Source organism: Danio rerio, chromosome 13, assembly GCF_052040795.2.
Source record: "Danio rerio strain M-AB ecotype USA chromosome 13, GRCz13ab, whole genome shotgun sequence".
Classification (NCBI taxonomy): Eukaryota; Metazoa; Chordata; class Actinopteri; order Cypriniformes; family Danionidae; genus Danio; species Danio rerio.
In genome coordinates, this window is record NC_141033.1 from 22,991,502 (window position 1) to 23,014,678 (window position 23,177).

The window sequence follows — 23,177 nt, forward strand, 5'->3', positions numbered from 1 at the left end:
ACATGCTCATCCACGTAAACTAACAGGCAGAAAAAAGGAGAGCACTAATCAGAGATGAAGCCAAGAGGCCCATAATGACTCTGGATAAACTGCAAAAATATACAGCTCAGGTGGGGAATCTGTCACTAGGACAACTGTCAGTTATGCACTGCACAAATCTGGTCTTTATGGAAGAGTAGCAAGAAGAAAGCCAATGTTAAAAGAAAACCACATGAAGTCCCGTTTGCAGTTTGCCAGAAGCCATGTAAGTGACCCAGCCAACTTGTGGAAGAAGGTGCTCTGGTCAGATGAGACCAAACTTAAACGTTTTGACCAAAATGCAAAATGCTATGTCTGGCGGAAATACTGCACATCACTCTGAACACACAATACCCTCTGTCAAACATGGTGGTGGCAGCATCATGTTCTGGGGCTGCTTCTCTTCAGCAGTTACGGGGAAGCTAGTCAGAGTTGATGGAAAGGTGGATGAAGTCAAATTATAGGGTAATCTTGGATGAAAACTTGGAGTCTGCAAAGCACTTGGGACTGGGGTAGAGATTCACCTTCCAACAGGACAATGACCTTAAACATATAGCCAAGGTTACAATAGAATGGTTAAAATGAAACATAATTATGTGTTAGAATGGCCCAGTCAAAGTCCAGACCTAAATTCAATTGAGAATCTGTGGCAAGATCTGAAAACTGCCATTCACAAACACTCTCCATCTAATTAGCTTGAGTTGTTTTGCAAGGAAGCATGGGCAAAGACCTTTGGGGCAAGTAGTTACAGTGCCAAAACTTTAACGTGAACTGATCAGCATTTAATCATTAATTACTTCAATTTGTATGTGTTTTATTTTTATTGACACAAAATGATCAGACTAATATTTACACTTGTATATTGGTTATTATTATGGATGCATAAAGTGATCTAATGCAACAGATAAATCATTTCTAATATTTACAAATAAAAACAAATTAACTTTTAGATTTTATTGTATTTTTGAATCATCTCAAATACAGAATATTTTTGAGAAATTTACTTCAGTTACAAACAAACAAGCCAAAATACACACAATAAACTATGAACAGTTGTGCATTTGTAGAGTTGAGAGAGAAATCAAGTGTGTTCCACAAGTGTTGTGCCTGTGAGCACACACTATATTCAACCCTCGCATACACTGATCAGACCCAATATTATTATATTTTGAAATGGTGTGAAAAGTGGAAGGAGATCACAGGGGAGAAGGAATTGAGCGTAAATTAAATATCCATTGATTCACCTCCCTCCAACTTCTGTTTTGATCTGCAGTGTTCTCTATATCTGATCTCCAAGTGCGCACATAAAAGGACGTCTCGCATTGATGTGGCTTCTCAAACAAAACGCATGCATATTGCAGGAAACACGTATCCTGATTCACTACAGGCTGAAAGGTGTTTGCACATGTGAGTTAAAAAGGTTAAAACACTAACTCCCAGTTTGACATGGGCCTCGTGATAGAGTAGAGACCGAGATTTAAAGACAGAGAAAAAAGAAAGCCTTACCCTCTTCATTACAGTTCTTATGGCACTCGGCAGCTTTCTCTTCATCTCCTGCTCTTTCTTTTGCCTCTTTAGTTCAATCAGACTGCTGTTTCTTTGACTGACCCCAGCTGCCTTGCTCACTGTAGGATGTCGTTTGCTGGGCACGAAGGGTGCTGTATAAAAGAAGCTGATGTCATTTCTCCCTTGACCTCTAATTTAGAGGATGTTTGGGGTCTCGTCTCAGAGGAGAGGGTTGGTCGACCTCAAAGCTTTGGCACTCTGTGAAACATACGTGCTCAGATTTAAAACAATGAGCTCTGCCAGCAAGAATCGCTCTTAACTTTTCCAAGCACCAAACTTCCTTCTCTCTCTCTCTCTCTCTCTCTCTCTCTCTCTCTCTCTCTCTCTCTTTGCTAGATGGAAGGGAAGCAGGACTTTTAACCATTTGCACCCTAAATGATCCCTTCTGCTTTCTGTAATTGCAGCCTCTTATCTTCAAAGCAGACCTTTGACTGTCCTTCAGTTTGGGTGGATTCCAATAGTCCACTTATGACAAACCTGAGTCCTCAGAAAGGTTTGGCTTTGAACCTGGAGAGTCACGACTGCATTTTGAAAACATTTAGTCCCACTTCTACAGTAGGTGACTCATTTCAATGTGTCAAGAACTCCAAGTTTTTATTTTTTTTATTTTTTGTTTGTTTGTTTTTAATTTACCTGAATAAGAAATGGTTAAGATAAGAGAGAAAAAAATGGGTCAGCTGTCTCATTTTATTCCATTTAGTGTCCTTTCTTTGATAATTTTGCAAAGTATATTTCAGTTGTATTATTGAGTGAAATGTGTCTAATAATTGGTGGTACGACTTGTTAATTTTAGGTCTAGGGGTAAAAGAGGTACTGTAACATTTAGTTTGTGACTCATTTTGTAAAGAGACCAAATTGACAACGAGGTTATCCCAAAAATAAATTAAATTTATTTACAGAAGTGAAAGGAATCGAAATAGGGTGGTACGGTGGTGCTGTGGATATCAATGTCATCTCACAGCAAGAAGGTCGCTGGTTTGAATCCCAGCTGTGTCAGTTGAAATTTTAGTGTGGAGTTTGCATTTTCTCCCCATGTCTGTGTGATGATGCAGACTCACAATTTGTGCCTTGTGTTTCCGTTTCCTTTCATGCTTTTGCTCTCCAAAGATTCTCCTGTTAAATTGGTTATCCCAAGAATGTTAATAAGGTTTATATATTGGTACACTATTTATTAACTCTACACGAAACACTAAAAGGTTGAGGTCAATTCTATAAAAATTACTATTGTTTTTGAGTGTAAGCTATACTGCCTATGTTTTAGGTTTTAGGCACAGGGTAATTTGTTTAAATTACATGTGTTACCAAAGCAACTATAGTATTACCACAACTGATTAATTGAAGTACTTTACCATAGTACTGTTCAAAACACTGTACATGTCAATATGCGTGTTCAGGGGCCCTGTGGAACAGCTTCTCCTCAAAATGAAGAGGATGACTGGGAAAATGTCCTCCAAAATCTTATCAACAATGTGGAAGACCACAGAGACTAGCTCTTTTTATTTAAGCCATGATAAAATGGGATTGATAGTAAGATTTATTTGAAGAGTGAATAGTACAGTAGGCTATAATACCTTATCAAGTGTTTCCCTATTTTCTATTAGTTACATTTCTGCTTGCGTTAGTTATATTTTTGTTAAAATGTTTTTTATTTGATAAGTATGGTGCACATTTTGAATACAAGCTAAAATGTATTCTTTGCATCCAACGTCTATTCTCTGTGTCTTTAAGTGTTTGAAACTGGAAATATCTCATATATGCATACAGCCAAAAATTTTATAGTTTATTAGATAAAAAATAATATGCAAGTCTTTTTTTAGTATTTTGGTTAATGTTAATCAATAGTGGACCAATATAAATCATATCAAAAAGCACGAATAAGAGGGAACACAAGACACAAATTGTGAGTCTTTATATAATCTCACTGAGCATGCAGTGTAATGAGAGTGCGTAAGAAAATTTGTGTGTGAGTAGTGCATATATTAGAGCGTGAGAAAATATGCGCGAGCAGTGTATTTGAGAGCTCACAAGCAGTTTTGACCACAAACAGAGGAAATCTGTGCACGAGCAAAGAGATTCATTCGCTCGTATTACAGTACATGCTCTTGACTTGTAATACTGCGCTCATGACATTTGTCAGTAAAATCACGCCATAGTGGATGAGAGTGACAAGTCAATGCAGCAGAAATGCCATTGGAGTTTACATATAGGTCTGTTGTGTCTAATATGAATATATTTAAGCTATTCACAGATATGACCAGATAATCACTTTACCTCTACCATACTTTTAACAGACTTAGATCATTTGTGATTCCTGCTGACATCCTTTCTTGCATTGTCTTGAGCCTTTACATTGCCAATTATGTACTATATTGTTAGTACCCTAGATGGATCACAGTCATGACGCTACATCATATCACTTTCTACTGGATGTAAAATGCTCTGCAGTACATTTAGTCATTTTAAAATGTTAAGTTCTAATTCTGTAGTTATTTTGGTGAAAGTAATGTAACATATCACAATTATGAGGCAGTAATATTGTAAGGTAAGGGATTACTTTTAAATAACCGTAACAAAAAATCTGTAATGTATTACAGTTTGGAAGTAACTTGCACAACACTGAACAGCACACACGAGCAGACCCAGAGCATACAACAAATAAAGAAGTAAGAGAATCCATGCTGCTGTTTCTATAAACTTTGCACACTATTGGCAGTGACGTCACCCAGGTTAATTATGATTGGCGTCTATGCGGATGAATGGGAATCTGAAAGGGGCGAACCAAAGTAAAACTGACAGCGAGAGAGAGAGAGAGAGAGAGAGAGCAAAACACAGCCACACGTACTGGCCTGTAACAATGGGAAAATACACAGCTCCACTTGGAAATTTATATTTTAGTAGGACTGAAGCAGTAATTGGTACACTTTACTTTGATGTCAACTTTACAATGTCTGTTCACAATCATTTTTGTCCTGATTATACCTGTTTTTAGGTCGTGTGGTTTGCGGATTAAATTACCAGTAGATGATGAAGACAGGGGCGATGCAGTGGCGTAGCAGGTAGTGCTGTCGCCTCACAGCAAGAAGGTCGCTGGTTTGAGCCTCGGCTCAGTTGGCGTTTCTGTGTGAAGTTTGCATGTTCTCCCTGCGTTTGCGTGGGTTTCCTCTGCGTGCTCCTGTTTTCCCCACAGTCTAAAAGACATGCAGTACAGGTGAATTGGGTAGGCTAAATTGTCCTTAATGTATGAGTGTGTATGGATGTTTCCCAGAGATGGGTTGCAGCTGGAGGGGCATCCGCTGCATTTAACATGTGCTGGATAAGTTGGCAGTTCATTCCGCTATGGCGACCGCGGATTAATAAAGGGACTAAGCCGAAAAGAAAATGAATGAATGAACGATGAAGACATTGCCATTTACATCTAGTGTCTTTTTTTTTTTCCTTTATCTGCTTTCTACCTCTATCGGATGTCTCTCAGTTTAATAGTGCAGTGGCTTTCAAATCAAGACTGGTAAGATAACATTGTGCCCTTTTACATTTCTCGCTTAAAAAGTTAATTCACATTTTCAGGTTGTAACCCCATTTTGAATCTCTGAATCCCATTAACAACACACCAAATAAGGAAATGAGGTGTCCTTTTGTTGTTTTTAAGTTATATTTGATCACATGGGCATCTTCTATCTAAAAGTAATCCAACCAAATGTGTTTTCATTTAGCTCAGCTGTGATGATCAAAAAAATGACATACATTTGTTGTGTGAAATTTTTCACAGTAGGAGGCATAAGTGTTTTGCTTAATAGTATTCACTTCAGTGACACTGGCAACAGTATTTTGATTAGCATTGAATTAAACTTTAAATTTAAATTAAATGCCCATCTTAAGTATTTCACAATGAAGATTAAATGCTGCATTGTGAAATACTTAAGATGGGCATCTCAAACAACACAGAATAACCATTAAATGTGTGTTGATTCACTTTACGTTTCATCAGTCAAAAGATTTCTATCTGCATTTAATTTGTCTACAATGATTGTTAGTTGTTTTTGTTATCTGGATGCAGCCTTTGTGATGCAAGCTGATATTGCATTACTTAGCGATGAAATGTCAGACACAATGCACTCAAATGGAGCAAATGGCGTCACTGTGAGGGGTAGGGTTAGGGGTGGGGTTAGGTTAGGTGAGCCAATTTAAAAGCATTGGATGCAGCTCAGATTGCACTGCACCAGGTCTGCATCCTGACCCCTCTCATATGATTGCTCACAACAAGTAGTGTAACACATTTATAACCCCACACGTTTGTAACAAAGGAGCTTTGGAGGGTTTAAAAACAGTGTACCATCTGTATATTGATCAATTTGTACTACTTTTTGCCTTTAAACAAAAAAACAAAAAAAGTATATCGAGGCCTTTATATTGTAACAGCCCTTTTTTTAAGTACTACACTTACAGAAAGATCACGACACGTGGAAAACACATATGAAACATGGTTTAGTAATAATATTTACATGATAAATGTGAAATGTTAAATGCTTTCGAAATTAACATGCTTCAAACAATACTGCTGTGCCATGTGTTCTTATAAGACATAGCACTTACCATGTGGTTGATCTGTATTGCTTTTTTTTCTTATCATATTTACAACCCGGGCTCATTGTGGAAACGTAGCCCCGCGGACGTTTCTGTGAACCGCGAGATACGTCCCGTGAGGTAGGTATTTGAGCGTTTTTTATTTTCGCGTATCCGCGAAAGGCCGCTGTGCGCACTTTTTAGCGTCTCGGACGCCTCTCAGGAGCGCGCGCCGTTCGTGCCTACGCTGTTCTCGCGCGAAAAGCCCCGGCCGCCCTCCTCTTCCTCCTCCTCCTTCCCTAAACCCGAGCGACGGTTTGCAAAAGCCGTCCAAAAAAAAAAAGCAAAAGCCCTCGTCTTCGACTTTGACAGCGTTTTCGTTTTTTTCGCCGCGTTGTCACCCTTATTTTTTGGATTCTGTTTTTCATCTTACCTGATTTCTGGAAGCGCTGTTACCTGGACTCGATCCCGGTGATCGTCCCTGCGGCCGGCTCCTCCTCCTCCTCTGGGGCCTCCGCTCCACCGACGCAACGCTGTGAGCTAAGCGGACAAACCTGGTTGCATCGGGAAAGCCCTCCACTCGAGGCGAGCCGTCGGCCGGCGAACGCGAAGAAGAGGAGCGGAGCGGCGCCACACCGCCCCACAGCGTTCACTTGAAAAAAACTAAACGCGGTCTCCAGAAACGTCTGCGTTTTCAGAATGAGCTTGGGTTGCATATTTTAGGAAGTCGGAAATTTTAAAATGAAAGAACACAACACAAGTTCGGTGAAGAGATGAGCACTAGTAAAGAAAAGTTTGGAGTTTTCTTTAATATTAAGTTACTTGAGCACCTCATCTTGCTAGAGACAAGCGAGAGAAGACAAACAAATAGCACTGGCCCTTACTGTTAACTCAGAGACTTTAAAAGCATTAGACACATGATTGATGGCAGTCTGCAGAGTAATTAGGTGGATAGATTCACATTTTGTCCACATGCCAAAATTCAAAGAAAGGAAACGCTGGTGGTGGATGAAAAAGAACAGAACACGCATTAAGGGAGAATCTCTCCCTGTTCTGAGTCTATCAGGGCAAACTACTGTCATGAAAAGGTCAAAATAGATATTTTGATGTCTGTTTTAATTGCCTGCACCTATGGCACACTTCCACTTTTTCTCATTTCTCTTTCCTGCATCATCGCTACCGCAGTTAGTTTGGTTTTTAGTTTATTTAATCCCAGGGCTCTGAGAGACTAATGCATGTTTTCAACAGCACAGCAGCGAATACTATAAATTAAACCCTGGAACAAACGTCTTAAAGAGGTGAAATGTTGATGCGGAAATCACCACCCAGACAACAGCCGGGAAGAGGAGTGTGCGGTGAATATTGAAACCAGATTAAAGCGTTTTAACGACAATTTCCCTGATTATCTTTCAGTACTGCCACTCATGCAGCCATTTCTGATCAGTCTCACTGGTTTACCCTGTAATGTGGTGTTTTACAGCTATTCACGCAGTTCATCATTATGTAAGATGCACAGCTATGATTGGGAATGATTGTGATTAAATGCCTCAAACCTGCACTTAGTACAGATTGATCAAGGCATGAATAATGCCTTCAGAGCAGAAAACAAGGTCAGAGACAGGTCGGGATGTTCACTGGTGTGCTAGATTATGTGGTGTTATTCCAAGTCTCATTAAAGGGCAAATAATTGCATGTTCCTGCCCGAATACACATATGAGCACATCTGTCTCCACAGGCCTGAAGAGGTTTTGCGGTTCACAGTTGATGAAATGTATGGAGCGTATAGCGTTGGATATTGGTGTCAGTGTAGCATGTAATGTTTTATTTTCCATCTACTGGTTAAAACTGCTCTAGACCATCTAAAGACATATTGGAATGGATGGTCTGATCTCAGGCATCCCATGGGTCATGGAATTTTTGAAATAGCAATCAGACATTGAAAGCGTTTTTCTGACTTGTCATTAAATTTGAGGGATTTGGTTTGATACTTTAACTTTCATTTTCCTTCTATAATAGTCAATTTTTCTTTATTGAATGTCATGCTGTTCACGTCTATTTTTATGGATTGGCTGTTTTTCAGCTTCATTTTTTTTTCCTTTTAGGATGCTTTCTATGGGTGTGAAAATGAATTGTTTCTTCGGTGCACCGCGATGCAGATGCAGATAATTCGGTATCAGTTCAGTAATAATCATAACCAGTTATTATGTACAGAGATCATTTATGCGCTATGTCGCCGTAGCTTACTATGGCGAGGGAGGCGAGCATGAGTATTTACAACACGCCAACTACTTAAAAACGTAGAAACTGTGCACAATTTCTCTGCGTGTGTGTTTGCTGCACAGTCTTTCACTAACACTTACCTCAAAAGCCCCTATTTCACTGCGATTAAGAGAATGAAAGTAAGCTCCATTTCTCTCTCTCTCTCTCTAACTGTGGCCCATTTGACCTGCTGGCGTGACTTTTCCTCTCCTCTCAGCTGTTACAGCAATACTTCTGGATACAGACACGAATGCATGTCTGCATAGATGTCTCCGCCGTGTCTATCGTGGATCAGCTGTGATAGCGCTGCTGTTTATCAGTGTCACTTATATGTGAACAGCGCTAGCGGGTTAGAGCCAAACGCAGCACTTTCTGTTGAGAGCGAGACCAATCCTAAGGTTGTAAGTAAGAAATTGCTAGACATGCGGGTGAGATATTTATATTTGTTTATTTGCTATAAATGCTCATGTTGTTTAAAGGTGCAGTTTATATATCTGACTGTTTGTATTAAAGGACAAAATTGTATTACAAATAGTATATAAATACAAATATATTTATACATTTTAATACAAGAATTGCTGTACTTTGAAGAAAATATAAAACTGTTTATGGAAAGCATCATCGATGCACCGAGATATCGAATTAAACCGAATCAATGAAAATCGCAACTGAACCAAACCGTGAGACAAGTGTAGGTTCACACTTTTAATGCTTTCACACTTGGTTCAATTACCTGGACCGTACCATTGCACCCCACCCACTCTTTCAGGTGGACTTGGGTACAGTTCGTATGTGCGCACCTGAGTTTAGAAGACATGTTTACACTAGCTAAACATACTTTACTTCACTCTGACGTCAAACAAACCCAGGTGTGGACCGAAAGTGCTAGTGTAAAAGCACCCTCACAGTCATCAATTGACAATCCTGTCAAATTTAGTCACCGGACTGTACCTGTTAACTGTCAAGGCTAAACTTTAATCTACTGTTCTCAGGGGCTATTGAAGTATTGTAAAATTATATTTGAGCTAAAAACATTTTAATATTATGCTATTATTTTAACATGTTTTAATATTATACTAATAATATAAAAGCAATATATAATAGCAGCCCCTGCTTTTCCACTCTTCATATGTCATGGAAATTCAGTCATTTAGTCAGCAAAAACCAAAGGAAGGTCAGAGAAATTAATATATATTTATCTTTAGGGGTAAACCCTGTGATCTTTGTTAGTCAATTTTACCAGGCATTTCTGATGTTACTTTGATTCACATTTATATTTGCCTTTATATTGATGGAACAGGATTGGTGAAAAAAAGGATTGGAGAAATATTCCTCCAAACTGTTGTGCAGCTCTAATCTGCAATTACCGGAACTATTAATGGAGGTTGTTGATGCCAAAGTAAGGTCAATGTGTTATTACAGCCAGGGGATCACATACTTTTTCTAATCTGTACTGTAAATGTTTACACGGTGTGATCAATTAGGACACACCGTAGAGCCATTGTTTTTAATGATGGGGTACTTATTTTTATGAAATTAAAATTTCCCAAGTATACAGTGGCAGGAAATAAGTAATGAACTTGTCATTTTTGTTTTCCTGGAAATAATATTGCTAAAGGAGCTATTGACACGGAATTGAACCAGATTTTGGTAAAAACGCCAACAATTAAAATATATAAAATAAAACAAAACAAAACAAAAAATCTGAAAAATAAATGTTATGTGTAATAACAACGGAATGACACAAAGGGAAAGTACTGAACTACTGAAATGTTTTTAATACTTTAGACAGTTAAAGGCCTTTTTTGGTGATGGCAGTGTAAAGACGCTTCTCATATGGAGAATGAAGTCATGCATTGCCCAGGTATGATTTTATTTTTATTTTTTCAACAGAGTGTAAAAATCTTTATGGTTCTGTGGATCTTGTCTATCAAATCTCACACCTTTCCCCTGTTTAATTTCATTTTATTACACATAACTTGCAAACTAATTAGATTTGTTTTCTTTGTACATATGGATTTATTTGGTAGTTATTGACATCTGGTGAAAATTTCAAGTCAACAGCATCTTTAAAAATATGTTTTCTGAGAAAAATGCTGACACGTTCAATATTTATTTCCCCCACTGTATGTTCAAAAATGTGGGGCCCAGGGGCGTTGCTAAGGTCGAAAGGGATGAGGGGCTTAGCCGCACAGAAGTCAACCCCCCAACGCCCCCAACCCAAAACAAATCTAAGTTCTAGTTCACCCCGCTAAATAACCCGTTTCTTGAAATTTCTTTAGAGATAGATTTTTTTTTTCTTCAGTTTTTCTCAAAATAGGGTGATGTGGACATTATGGCACTTTTAATGTATGTAATGCCTATTTCACTCATACTTGAGTTGAGTAAAAGTATTAGAACATTCCAGGAAATCCCTAATATGAATGATGGCATCCAGCTATTGCTGTACTTGAATGAATAAAAATAAGATCCGAATAAACATAAAAAAAGCTTTAACTGTGTTCTTCTGGCCATTTTAGGTATTTTCAAAATAATAAATTGTTGTATAATCCGATACTAACTGACATAGCATGTTACAGTAGAATATAGCTGTAAAATAATAAGATGCAAATCACTTTGATTTAACTATTACAGAAGGAGATATGACTGCCTATATCAGATCTAGATAAAGATGTCTAGATATCTAAAAGAATTTACGCTTTTCTAAATATCTGGCATGTATTTACATTAGTATGACACACATTTTATTGATTAGTTATTTTATTTCACCATAATTACACACATTTTACTGTAAAAACTAATATTTAGCTTTATTAGTTGTTAGAACTATTCAGTTTTGCAAAACAGTTGTATCATTACCTCATCAGCTTCAGCTCCTCAAAATAATGAATGAATGAAGACAGTGCAGTGGTGGGATTTTTTTTAATACTTGCCGTTTGACAACTATGACAACAGTCCCACTCCCACCTGCCAGTAGAAACAGGTACTGCTGAATGGCCGACACAAAAGCTGCGTTAAGTGGAATGTTATGTGGTAATTTTAAGTACTAACAAAATAAATGTTATACAACCTATTTTTATTTAATTGCAACATATTCCAAACGATCAGGGGCTTTTGAAAATACATCAGGGGCTTAAGCCCCCAAAGAAAAGCAGGACTGTTAATGAAAACAAGTTTCATGAAAATGTAGCAATTTCTAGTACATTTCACAAATGATTACAAATTGAGTACAAAATTTAAATAACATTCGATTTTGTAGTTTAAAGGCTGTAGTAGTATTTTTTTTTGCAGTTCATACTCAGTTTGCTTTTTTTGTTATGATTTTGTTATTTTCTGTGCAGATGAACAATAAAACGATCCCTCGCACTCAACGACTAATTTATTTAAGTCACTTTGTAATCATATAGGTGACGTAGTGGCGCAGTAGGTAGTGCTGTCGCCTCACAGCAAGTAGGTTGCTGGGTCGCTGGTTCGATCCTCGGCTCAGTTGGCGTTTCTGTGTGGAGTTTGCATGTTCTCCCTGTGTTCGCGTTGGTTTTCTCCGGGTGCTCTGGTTTCCCCCACAGTCCAAAGACATGCGGTACAGGTGAATTGGATAGGCTAAATTGTCCGTATTGTATGAGTGTGTGTGGGGATGTTTCCCAGAGATGGTTTGCAGCTGGAAGGGCATCCGCTGCATAAAAAATGAACTGGATAAGTAAAAATGAGCCGGTTCATTCCGCTGGGGCGACCTCGGATTAATAAAGGCACTAAACTGACAAGAAAATGAATAAATGTAATCATATAATTTTTTTATAGCGCAGAATATCATGGAAAAACAAAACTACAAAACGGATCTTTAATAGTCTGATTTTAATGAATCAAATAATTTTTTTGAATGCAAATCAAAATCAAACCTAAATAAGAAACTGACTGCCACAGACTGCTTCCTCCCTGTTTTCGTTGACCATGTAAGCAGAAGCGTTTGGGTGTTACAACTGCATTTAAATGTGGGAGTTAATATGCTACATTATCATTTGGTCTGTGTATATGGAATGTAGGACCTGTTTGTCTTAGTACTATTACCGACCAGAGACATATTATTGTCCAGCAGTTTTTTTAAGGCATCATCATCATCGATTAAAGCACATTGTTTTATTTTGCTCATTAAGCTGCTGTTATAAACAGCAGGCTCTCCATGGATTTCAATGAAGTTACACCAAAATCTCAAGAATAGTGGTAACAAAAATAGTGATCTCACTATATCAGTGCAGCTTTTCTTATTGTGAAGACTGACAGCATCAGTTTTTAAATCTTGACAACTGCTCAAGCTTTCTATCATATTATGTGGTAAAATATTTTGTTGCACTACATCACATTGTCATAAGGTGCCCGAAGTATTCTTTTTAATGTCAAGAACATATCCCTCACACTATTACACAACCACAGTCAGAATGAATCTTTCATACTAGACAGAATGGATTGACTCTTTCATATACATGCCAAATTCGGACCCTATCCAAATGTTGCAGCAGAAATCAAGACTCAACATACTAAGCAACTTTTATTACAGTCTTCTGTTATCCAGTGTTGTTCTGGTTGTGTGAACTGTAGCCTCAGGCATCATTTATACTAAAAATTTTGCTACGGTTACGCCTTCCATCCACACCCTTGGGTTTTCAACTCCGAAGACTTCTGAAAACGCTGCAGCGGCTGTTTTTTGTTTGTTGAGTCAGGGTGGGCATAGCAAAAATGAAGCATCGGAAAATGGAATCATGGCTACTGACATGTGTTCCCTGATTGGGTCTTTTGGGTCACTGTCTATCCTTCCCTTATACATTAAGCCCCTATAAACACATACAACAGAACAAAATCAGTTCTCTCTCTCTCTCTCTCTCTCTCTCTCTCTCTCTCTCTCTCTCTCTCTCTCTCTCTCTCTCTCTCTCTCTCTCTCTCTCTCTCTCTCTCTCTGTCACTCAGTCCATCCTGCCCTGTGCTCTCCAGCTGCGCGTCCCTCCTTTCTTCCAAGGTTTGGCACAACTGTCTTAAGGTTTAAAGTCGAGGGAAGGAGGAGGCTGTATTTTTATTGTCAGTGAACAATACATAACCCAAAAGTAAAGCCCATCCTTCAATCACCACATCTTTTTTCTTATACTGTACATCATAGCTCCACTGCTAGACTACACTGTGCCTTAAACACAGAACACAGCACTGCCGCATGTGACAAAACTTTCTTTTACATGTTAATAAGAGTTTTGTCCTAACCATTCATGACATTGACATATCAAGTTTCTATTATAGCAATGGTTTCTATTTCTGCAATGTCACTTTTCTGTAGCCTCAGGTTTGCACTTTTCAACATCAGAAAAATCTGACACTTTCCAACAGATCATGCTGCGCAGCTTTTAGTCTCTTATCATTTCAAGGCTAGACTACTCCAATGCTCTTCTAACTTGAATCCCGGTCCGACACCTTTAAACCCCTACAGATGATCCAGAATGTTGCAGCTCGTCTGGTCTTTAATGAGCCTAAGAGAGCCCATGTACACCTCTCTTTATCTCTCTGCATTGGTTACAGGTCGAAGCTCGGCTCATTGACGATTGCTTACAGAACAACCACGTCACTGCACAATCTTACCTCCACATCCTACTTAAGGCCTACATGCCTTCCAGAAGCCCCCAGTTGGGGAGTGAGCACCACCTTGTGGTTCCATCACAGGGAGGCTATACGCCACTTTCCAAAACATTTACATTCAACATTCCATGCTGGTGGAATGATCTTCTTATTCCCACATTTGCACTCACTGGTATCGTTGAACCCCTGTGAACAAAACTAGAGGTGTACTCTGCATACTTATGCACTATTCTACGCCATTTTGTAGTATAAATAGTGCAAGTAGTTTATTCACACTGAAAACTCTAAAAATAAGTGCACTTTAAATACCCGAGTGATGCACTTATTTAACTGTTAAAAAGAAGTGTGGAATGTTGGACACTTCAAACTCAATAGCCGCTGCTCTGCTCATGTAGCGGATGGGGTGGAGCTTTTTGGTACTGATGTCGGTTTGCTTTACTTGTGAATTGTGAAAGCAGTTGTCTACGAGAGTGATTATACCACCTCCTGATGGTGAATGTGGTCATGTTCATGGTAGGTATTATTTTGTAGTTTGGTCATTTATTTTACTAATTTGGCAACCGTTATCTGTGAAACGGTTTGAATTTCCACTTTGTCAAAGTTATTATTTATTTATCCTTCTACTTCTTCTTCTTTATATTATATATATATATATATATATATATATATATATATATATATATATATATATATATATATATATATATATATTTATATATATATATATATATATATATATATATATATATATATATAATAAATATCTTCATTGTGTTGCTTTGGAGTTTGTTGATTTTTACTATTTGCTGTTTCTTTTCTTTGAGGCTGGCTTCGCCTTGCACCTGCCGCTAATTTGACTTGTTACCTTTATAAGCGGAAGCTGGGTGTGTGTCGAGGTGACTGATCCTACCGATCTTGTCTCTTTCAAGAGTATGACCCGTACTTGTTGAGAACCTCTGCGTATCTTGTCCTGATGAAGGTCTGAGACTTCTGTGCACGTCTTGTGCAGCCGCTGCTGAGGAGCCATGCTGGTATTTTTGCCGTTTCTTTAATCTATGCTTTATTCATACTTTGTCTATGTTTTCTTTATGGTTTATGTTTTGTTTATGTTTGTTTGTTTCTTTCTTTGTTTAAGTAATTGTTTTGATTGAGAAAAATTGTTTAATTAATGATCTATATTTTTGTTGCCACCTTAATTTGATCGGACACTTATATTCTGGTCTCTAAATAAATAGAGCATTGTATTTCTGATTTCCGTGTCCTTTTATGTTGCTAACCCCTTCCCTAGACGAGCTTTAAAAAACGGGTTTGCTTGGCGCCTGTGGTGTAGTGGTTACACTCCGGTTACACTCCGGTGCTTGCGGCGACCCAGGTTCGATTCTGCCTCGCGGTCCTATGCCGATCCTTCCCCTCTCTCTGCTCCCCATGCTTTCCTGTCAATTCTCACTACTGTCCTATCAAAAATAAAGGTGAAAACCCTAAAAACGGGTTTGTGTTCCATTTATGCCAACACCATATTAATATACTATGCTGTTGAGTGTGTAAGTGCATAAGTACATAGTGGATAAGAGTATAGTGTTAAGTGTGCCATTTGGGATGCAGCTTAGGACCCCCACCTCACCACACAAAACCTAAACTGAGTGTGCCTCACACAAGTGAGTGGGCTTTACAAATCACCTGTAAAAAAAAATAAATAAATAAAAAATGTGTATGTTCTTACAAATAAAAATAAAAAAATCACTATGCATTTATATTTTAATTTTATTAGTGTGCTTCACACAGGTCAGGGGGCTTAACAGACCACCTGTAGAAACAATCTTCACTCTTCTCTCCAAAAAAAAAAAAAAAAAACGTCTCTCTCACTCTAGCATCTAATTCTCTGAGCACTGACAGTTGCTTTGTATAATTAGCACTTCCTCCATGTACTGCCTCTATGTGTTGATTTGCTGAATGTCTCCTCAATTGTAAGTGAACAAAAGCATCTGCCAAATGACTAAATGTAAATGTCATGGCGAGAACAAATATATATATATATATATATATATATATATATATATATATATATATATATATATATATATATACACAGCAAAATATGGGGACCCAAAACAACTCTATGGGTGTTAATTTCAACACTTTGAAAGTGTCTCATGGGGTCCACTCAAAACAGAGTTAAATCAACACTTTCAAAAGGGTTGGCACATTGACACCGAAGTAAGGGTTAATTTTAACTCTGGGCAGAGTTAAATTTGTAACATATATTTAACACCGCCTGGTAGTAATTTTTTTACTACAATATATTGCTATTTTATTCAACTCTCTTGAGTGTAAATATAAAATAGACTGTAAATTACAAAAGAAAAAACATTTTATTTGAAAACATTCACCACTTCAACAACTCATTCAGTTTTTAAAATGCAACAATGTCAAATATGCCTTAAATGTTTTATTAGTACAGACAGTATCAACAAAATATGTATGACCAGTGCTCAAAAAGGCTGTTTCAGTCCTTTGGTCCAAACTTGATGTTTCATCAGAGCAATTTGAAAGTTCAATATAGCGTCACTCATAGTTTTCTTCTGAACTCATAGTTTTCTTGTGAAATTACATTTTAAACAACTTGGCGTGCAAATCTTTCACTTCGGGTGTTTCCTTGGTCCTCCATATCAAACACAGCAGTTTAAATGAAGGTACAAATGCTGTAAACTTTTGTGAAAACAAACTGGAGCTAGGAAATCTCATCAAGCATGTCCTGTGAATGAAGTGCTTCCCAGCCACAGGATCACCTTTTTATCCATGACGATGTAGCAGCTGCTGATCGCTCGTCTGGTGGTTCCTGATGCACGGATATAGGGTGATGCTCATCTAAGAACTCTTCAAGACTCCAGCATGACTAAGAAAAATGTTTGAAAACAAATAGCAATCAAATTCTATGATAAATTTAAAAGAACATTTAAAGTAAATAAAACATTCAAGAAATCTAAACTCACCTTTTGAAAATCTTCATGATGATCCACAACTTGACTCTCCCGGCTGGTTGAGGTGACAGGATATGGAAAAGTAGAAAAAACACATACATCACTGTTGGATCTCCAAAAACAATTAGGTTAACCACTATGACTAGAACTGGAAAAACAGGCAGCTGTCTGTCCAGAATCCTGAATTTAACACAAGACTTGGAGCAAAATTTAGAGGAGCTTAAAATCTTTTATATCATTTAGTGATGCTGACTTCCCCAAAATATTGGCCACAGTGTAAAAAATATTCATAAACTTCATAAACAACAGTTTTCTGTAAGCGTGTGCGTGCATGCGTGTGTGCGCGCGTGCATGTTTCTTTACCAGATTAAACTTGTTAGGCCCTTTCAGGTCCAGTATTGATGCCACCTTTCCTGGAGTCTAGCAGATGTTTTAGGTCCAACTATAATCTAAAATATTAGGATAAGCAGAAGAGGAAAAGTGCAAAGCAAAGAGCAAAACATTATTTAAGTAACAGTTCACCCACAATACAAAACTTATCACCTTCATGTCATTTGTTATTCTCTAATGCTCTAATACCCTCTCAGCTTATGTGAAACAAATACAGAACTTTATCAAACATACCTTCATTATTATTACCACATATGACCAAGAAGGTGTGCTTGGTCATTTCACCAACTCTGGAAATACACCATCCGTCTCTAATCAGCCACCGTCACAGGGTCTTGTGTTATTGTATAGAGAACTGTGGCTGTTAAAAAACAACAACACATTAGTATCTAACACATATGCATAACCTTCAGATAAAAAGGAGAGATGAACATCACAAAGTATGCCTCACACTTTTTCAGATATCTTTTGATTCAGATGTTGATTATTGATATTAAATCTACAAATCAAACCTGTATCATCATTAGGCTGCTCAAATATGAATCAGTTGATTAATTTTACAGACAGGTGGCTGTTTACAACGCACTAAATTGTCTTTAATAAAAAGGAAATGTTGTGTACAGTACATGCTAAGTTTAGCCTATAGTTTTAAGCACAATATCATGCGGGAGAAAAAGCTTGACTAAGATGTTCCTGACTACAGAAATAGCCTAACTTACTAACGTCAGACATCCCGAGTTGGGAAAAGTAATTTTCGGGGGATACAGAGTTGATTTGCGGGAGGTAGCGGGAGAGATGAGAACCTGAAGAGCAATGGGATGAGTTGCGCGCAACGTACCTGAAGAGCTGGGAGGGATGCGGTGGAGAGGGGTGTGCAAAGTGTTTAATGACCGGGCGGGAGACGCGCGATTTCCGGGAGATTATCATTCATTTGCGGGCATCTACTTGGGCATCTGGGAGTCTCTGTGCATTTGCGGGATAACGTTAACGTTAGTCCCGCAACTTCCGGGAGACTTCTGTAACCTTAAATGTCTGAGAAAGTGCAAACGCGGTCATTTAAAGACATTAATGTTAACATTCCGACTTTAATGGTTGTCAACACTTAATATAATTCAAGCGTACGTTATCACGCGAGTCTATGGACTAACGGTATATGGACGGCCACGAATGAACCAGTTTAAAAGGGCCGCGGTGTTTAAAATAACTAAATTAACGTACACGAATAACAAACAATCATATGTTTCAGTCAGGAAGCCTTTTACAAGTAAGCATATGTTCATTTACTCACCAGATATGTTTTAGAAACTCCAGAGCGTATGGAAACCGTCCTGTGTTGCCGTTAGCATCCGGGCAGAGTAGGCTAGGCTGCTCTGGGGATTCCCTCGCTAGTTTGCTTCGAATTAAAGGAGAAGTGTCGATTTTATTTTACAGATGAGTAACAACGCACAAAATGGCATTAAGCGTGACAGAAATGTGTTGAACATGTACATTTGATGTTTTTATGCACTATGTATGCGTGAGCATCTATAAAAACATTCTTGAAAAGAAGTGAATAGTAATGCAGTTAAGCTAGATACACAAACGACCATGAATGAACCGCAGAAGATTAAAATTGTCACTCCATTCTAAAGTTATTAACTTAACAATATGTTTACACATGTATTTCCTTAAAGAAAGTCAGTAAAATACCAACATTTAGGTAGTTTGACTCACCAGTTGCTGTTCTAAACCTCAGATGGAAAATGGCGTATAGAAAATTCTTCAGTGACTGGGGCTGCATGAATTCCCGGATGTTGGAAATAACACCACCAAGTGTTGAAAAGATAACTCCTTGATTTCGCACTGAATAAAATCAATTCTAACTCTTATTATATTCATTTATCAAAATCTAACTCTTTAACGTCAACACTTTACTCTGAAATGCTTCAACACCGAGAATTTAACTCTGATCAATTTGCTGTGTATATATATATATATATATATATATATATATATATATATATATATATATATATATATATATATATATATATATATATATATATATATAATTTTCACATTATGTACTTAACTTGCGTACAGGAACATACAGTATTTTAATGCAGAGAATATTCACAGAACTACAGATCAGAACATCTTTCTTGAAATATAATTTCACAAGTTCTTACAGATATTTGATTAAAGAATAAGCATATTTGCATGCTGTCTGGGGAGAGGGCTTTGAGCTAAGAAAGACACTCTAACTCAAGTTTTTTGTAAGGAGAGAGAGAGATGGGGGGCCAGGTACAGTGTCTATCCCAGCCTTAGAATGCTCCCACTGGTTAAGAAGTGATTGGATTTAAAGGTGTGGAGATGGACTGGTGAAGGGATGCTGAAAGTCAATGGATAATGAACGTTTGACACGCTTGATTTTTTTATACAATTATGCTTTCATGCAGTGGTAGAATATCTAACCAATTCCATGGGTGTTCTATAAAAAGGCCAGGAGAGGGTTTTCTATAATGTCAAAAATATTTGTAATTTATTGGATACAAATGAATAATTCGATCAACAGAATTCTGGGTATCCACAATGCAATGCAAGATTTACATTCAGGAGGTGCGCAACAAAATTGACATTTCCCTCACTCCAGCATTTATACACTGGTGATATTGACAGATGGAGTTTTAGTGACATTTGTCACTTGTCAATCATTCTAAACATCACCCAAACATACTTCCTCTTTTTGCAAAGTTCTCTGAGCACGTAAGCTGACATTATTATCAGATAAGTCCTGCTCTGCAACATTCTGTCTTCACACCTTTACGAACATCGCATTGTATAGGACATTTAAATTATTTTCATATATTGGTGTCGCTCCATCTTTCCAGCCGGCCACAGGAAGATTCTACTTCTGTAAAAACAATTCATTAGTATGCAAAGTGTATGACACTTAGAGAAGTTGTTTGGTTAATATATTACCTTAAGCCAGTGGTCACCAAACTTGTTCCTGGAGGGCCGGTGTCCTGCAGATTTTAGCTCCAACCCTAATCAAACACACCTGAACAAGGTAATCGAGGTGTTACTAGGTATACTTGAAACACCCAGGCAGGTGTGTTGAAGCAAGTTGAAGCTAAACCCTGCAGGGACGCCGGCCCTCCAGGACCGAGATTGGTGACCCTTGCCTTAAGCAATCAAAATGTTTAATGAAAAGAAAAAGAAAGAAAACTATAAAACATTATTCCTTTTTCCTAGCAGCAGATTGGATAATAAGATTGTCAATGATAAATTTAACTTCTATCAAAGTTTGATTTTCGGATCACATATAAATATAATAAATATGAATAAAATTTAAGTCTCAGCCTTTGCTTTCCCATTCTTTCATTTCATTAATTGTGTAGGCTATGTTATATGTAGTGTACTGTGGAATGATGATAAAACAAACATACATCTTTGCTATTGTGGTATTGCCAAGACTACCATTAATTAAAAACCTGCTACCCCAAGCTTTAAAAAAAAAACTCACAAAAAAATCTGTTTCAAGTTTGATAATTGTTCATTTGAGAGTAATATATTAAAAACAGGATGTAGACTGCACAGCTGTATTTTTGTGCAGGCATCTACTGTATTCTATTATATAAGTATTATTATTATTATTATTATTAATAATAATTATTTTTATAAAAAAGTATACTGTTTACAGTGAAAGATCTCTATTCTTTGATTCTATTATTTTCAAATTTAAAGGACAACACAAAAAACAGGGGTTTGGATTTTTAGTAATTTGACATTTATGATTATTATACATCTTATTTAATCTAATTGAAAGATTCAGCAATTGTGACACTGTAAAACCCAACAGTCAACTTTATCAGATAAAATGAATTTAGTTAACTCAAAATTGCCTGAAAGTTAATTCTACTCATTTGAAAAGAGTTTTAAACTCAGTGCTGTAGAAAATGATTTAATTAAATACATCATTACTTCAACTTAAATAGAGTAGGTTCACAGTACTTATATAGAGTTGTTTTTTAACTGAAATGAGTTGTAGCAATCAGTTTCCTTAAACGATTTGAGTTTCCTTAACTTATTTGGTTTTACAGTACTCAGTTGGTTTGAGTTCATTTATTGGGTTTTACTAGGCTCAAATTGCTTCGTATACTCATATAGATTAGGTTCACAGCACTCATTAGGATTAGTTTTTGAACTTAAATGTTTTGTTGCAATCAGTTTCTTCAAATGGTTTGAGTTACCTTAACTTTTTCCTCACAGAAACGGATGAAATCCCAGTGTAGACGTGGATTGTTTCCATTCTAAAATAGAGTTTAAAACTAAAATAAGACCACTGTTAATAGCATGAGTGTCATTGATTTGATCATCCTCTTTTCTATAGATCATCTGCTTCAAGGTTGGATTGGCTGTGCGTTCAGAGACACTCTTCTGCAGACATTGGTCTTTATTTGTGTTACATTTTTACCCACCAAACTGCTGTTCACGTGACATATTGTTCTATCCATACCATTTCATGTAATGGCCAGTTATGTTTGAAAATTCTAGATCAGCAGTTTGCATTGACCATGCCTTGTTTAAAAGATGATGATTAAATATTTGTTTTAATAAATAGGTTAACTGGTGCACCTTAAAAGGCTGAGGATACATCTTTAAAACAGCAGCCATAGTTTCTGAAAGTTATATATCTTCTTTTTTTGCACTGCATTAAGCTTCGGAACAGAGTGTAAGAGTTAAAAAACATTATGATATATGAAAGCAATCTAACACTGCCTACTCCTAATAAAACACCATGCCTACGGTGTACTACACTAGTCGTATCTTCATGCTGTGAGGTTGCTTTTCATTATCACGTACAAGAAAGAATAGAAGGGGCAATGGAAATACTGCTAGATTACCTACTTTATTCATAAACCTGAAGCCTAGGACAATGTTAATTTTTCAGGAAGATAAAATTCCCAAGCACAAAACCCAATTAAAATTGGAGTACCTCAAGAACTAGAAATTCAATTCCCTGCAATAGGCCTAGCAAACTTCTAGCTTTCCACAAAGAGAGCCTAACACTTTTATAGAGTTTATGTTTGTATAGTTAAAGAAAAAATGATACGACACCATGGATTTACTATTGAAAAATGGATTGAGAAGCTTTAAAACGACCTCAGCTGAGAGATTGAGACCATATGCCAATGGATTATTTCTCAACTGAAACCGTTTTGTAAAAAGGAGTGGTCAGAATTTGTTCCTGATCGAAGTTCAATCTGATCCGCAATTACAGGAAATGTTTGGTCAAGGTTATTGCAGCAAATGTAGGGTCAACATGCTATTAAAGCCAAGGGTTCACATGCTTTTTATTCCCTGCAGAGTAAATCTTTACACAGTGTGTTCGATAAGGGCACACCGGTGTTGTGTTTTGTTCTAAATCTAAGCACACTGTGTATGTCTTGCTGTCAGTCTACACACAAAAACTAGTCATATATATATATATTTATGTTTTTTTTAAATCTAATGTTCAACAAGATCCAAAACTACTTCTCAAATACCACTATCTTAAAAAAAAAAAAAAAAAATATATATATATATATATATATATATATATATATATATATATATATATATATATATATATATATATATATATATATTATAGGCCCTACGTGTTTTTGCTGTCATGTTTATTTGTTTAAAGCATGGGTGTTCAAACTCTGTCTTGGAGGGCCGGTGTCCTGCTGAGTTTAGCCCCAACTTGCTTAAACACACCTGCCAGGAAGCTTGTAGCATATCTAGTAAGAGCTTGATTAGCTGATT

At 37.1% G+C, this 23,177-nt stretch overlaps 1 protein-coding gene and 1 long non-coding RNA gene across 8 annotated transcripts in view; one reads left to right on the top strand and one right to left on the bottom strand.

The window, feature by feature from the left end:
• The window catches only part of ccdc172 (coiled-coil domain containing 172), a 321,472-nt gene that overhangs the window by 130,833 nt on the left and 167,462 nt on the right, over positions 1 to 23,177 (top strand). For 2 of the 7 annotated variants that reach the window (XR_015505452.2, XR_015505473.2), the window contains one exon: positions 21,757 to 22,008. The exons of 4 other annotated variants lie outside the window; for them this stretch is intronic. The gene's annotated coding sequence lies outside the window, so the exon portion shown is untranslated. Of the gene's footprint in view, positions 1 to 14,945; positions 15,260 to 21,756; positions 22,009 to 23,177 lie in introns of those variants that run through there. One more of the 7 variants, XR_015505459.2, reaches the window with a different exon arrangement.
• Positions 16,367 to 19,163, bottom strand: LOC137487389 (uncharacterized). The gene is made up of 6 exons (XR_015505890.1): positions 19,098 to 19,163; positions 18,673 to 18,777; positions 17,619 to 17,745; positions 17,358 to 17,443; positions 17,007 to 17,049; positions 16,367 to 16,909 (listed from the first exon to the last, which is right to left on the bottom strand). It is a non-coding gene; the product is annotated as an uncharacterized LOC137487389 (long non-coding RNA).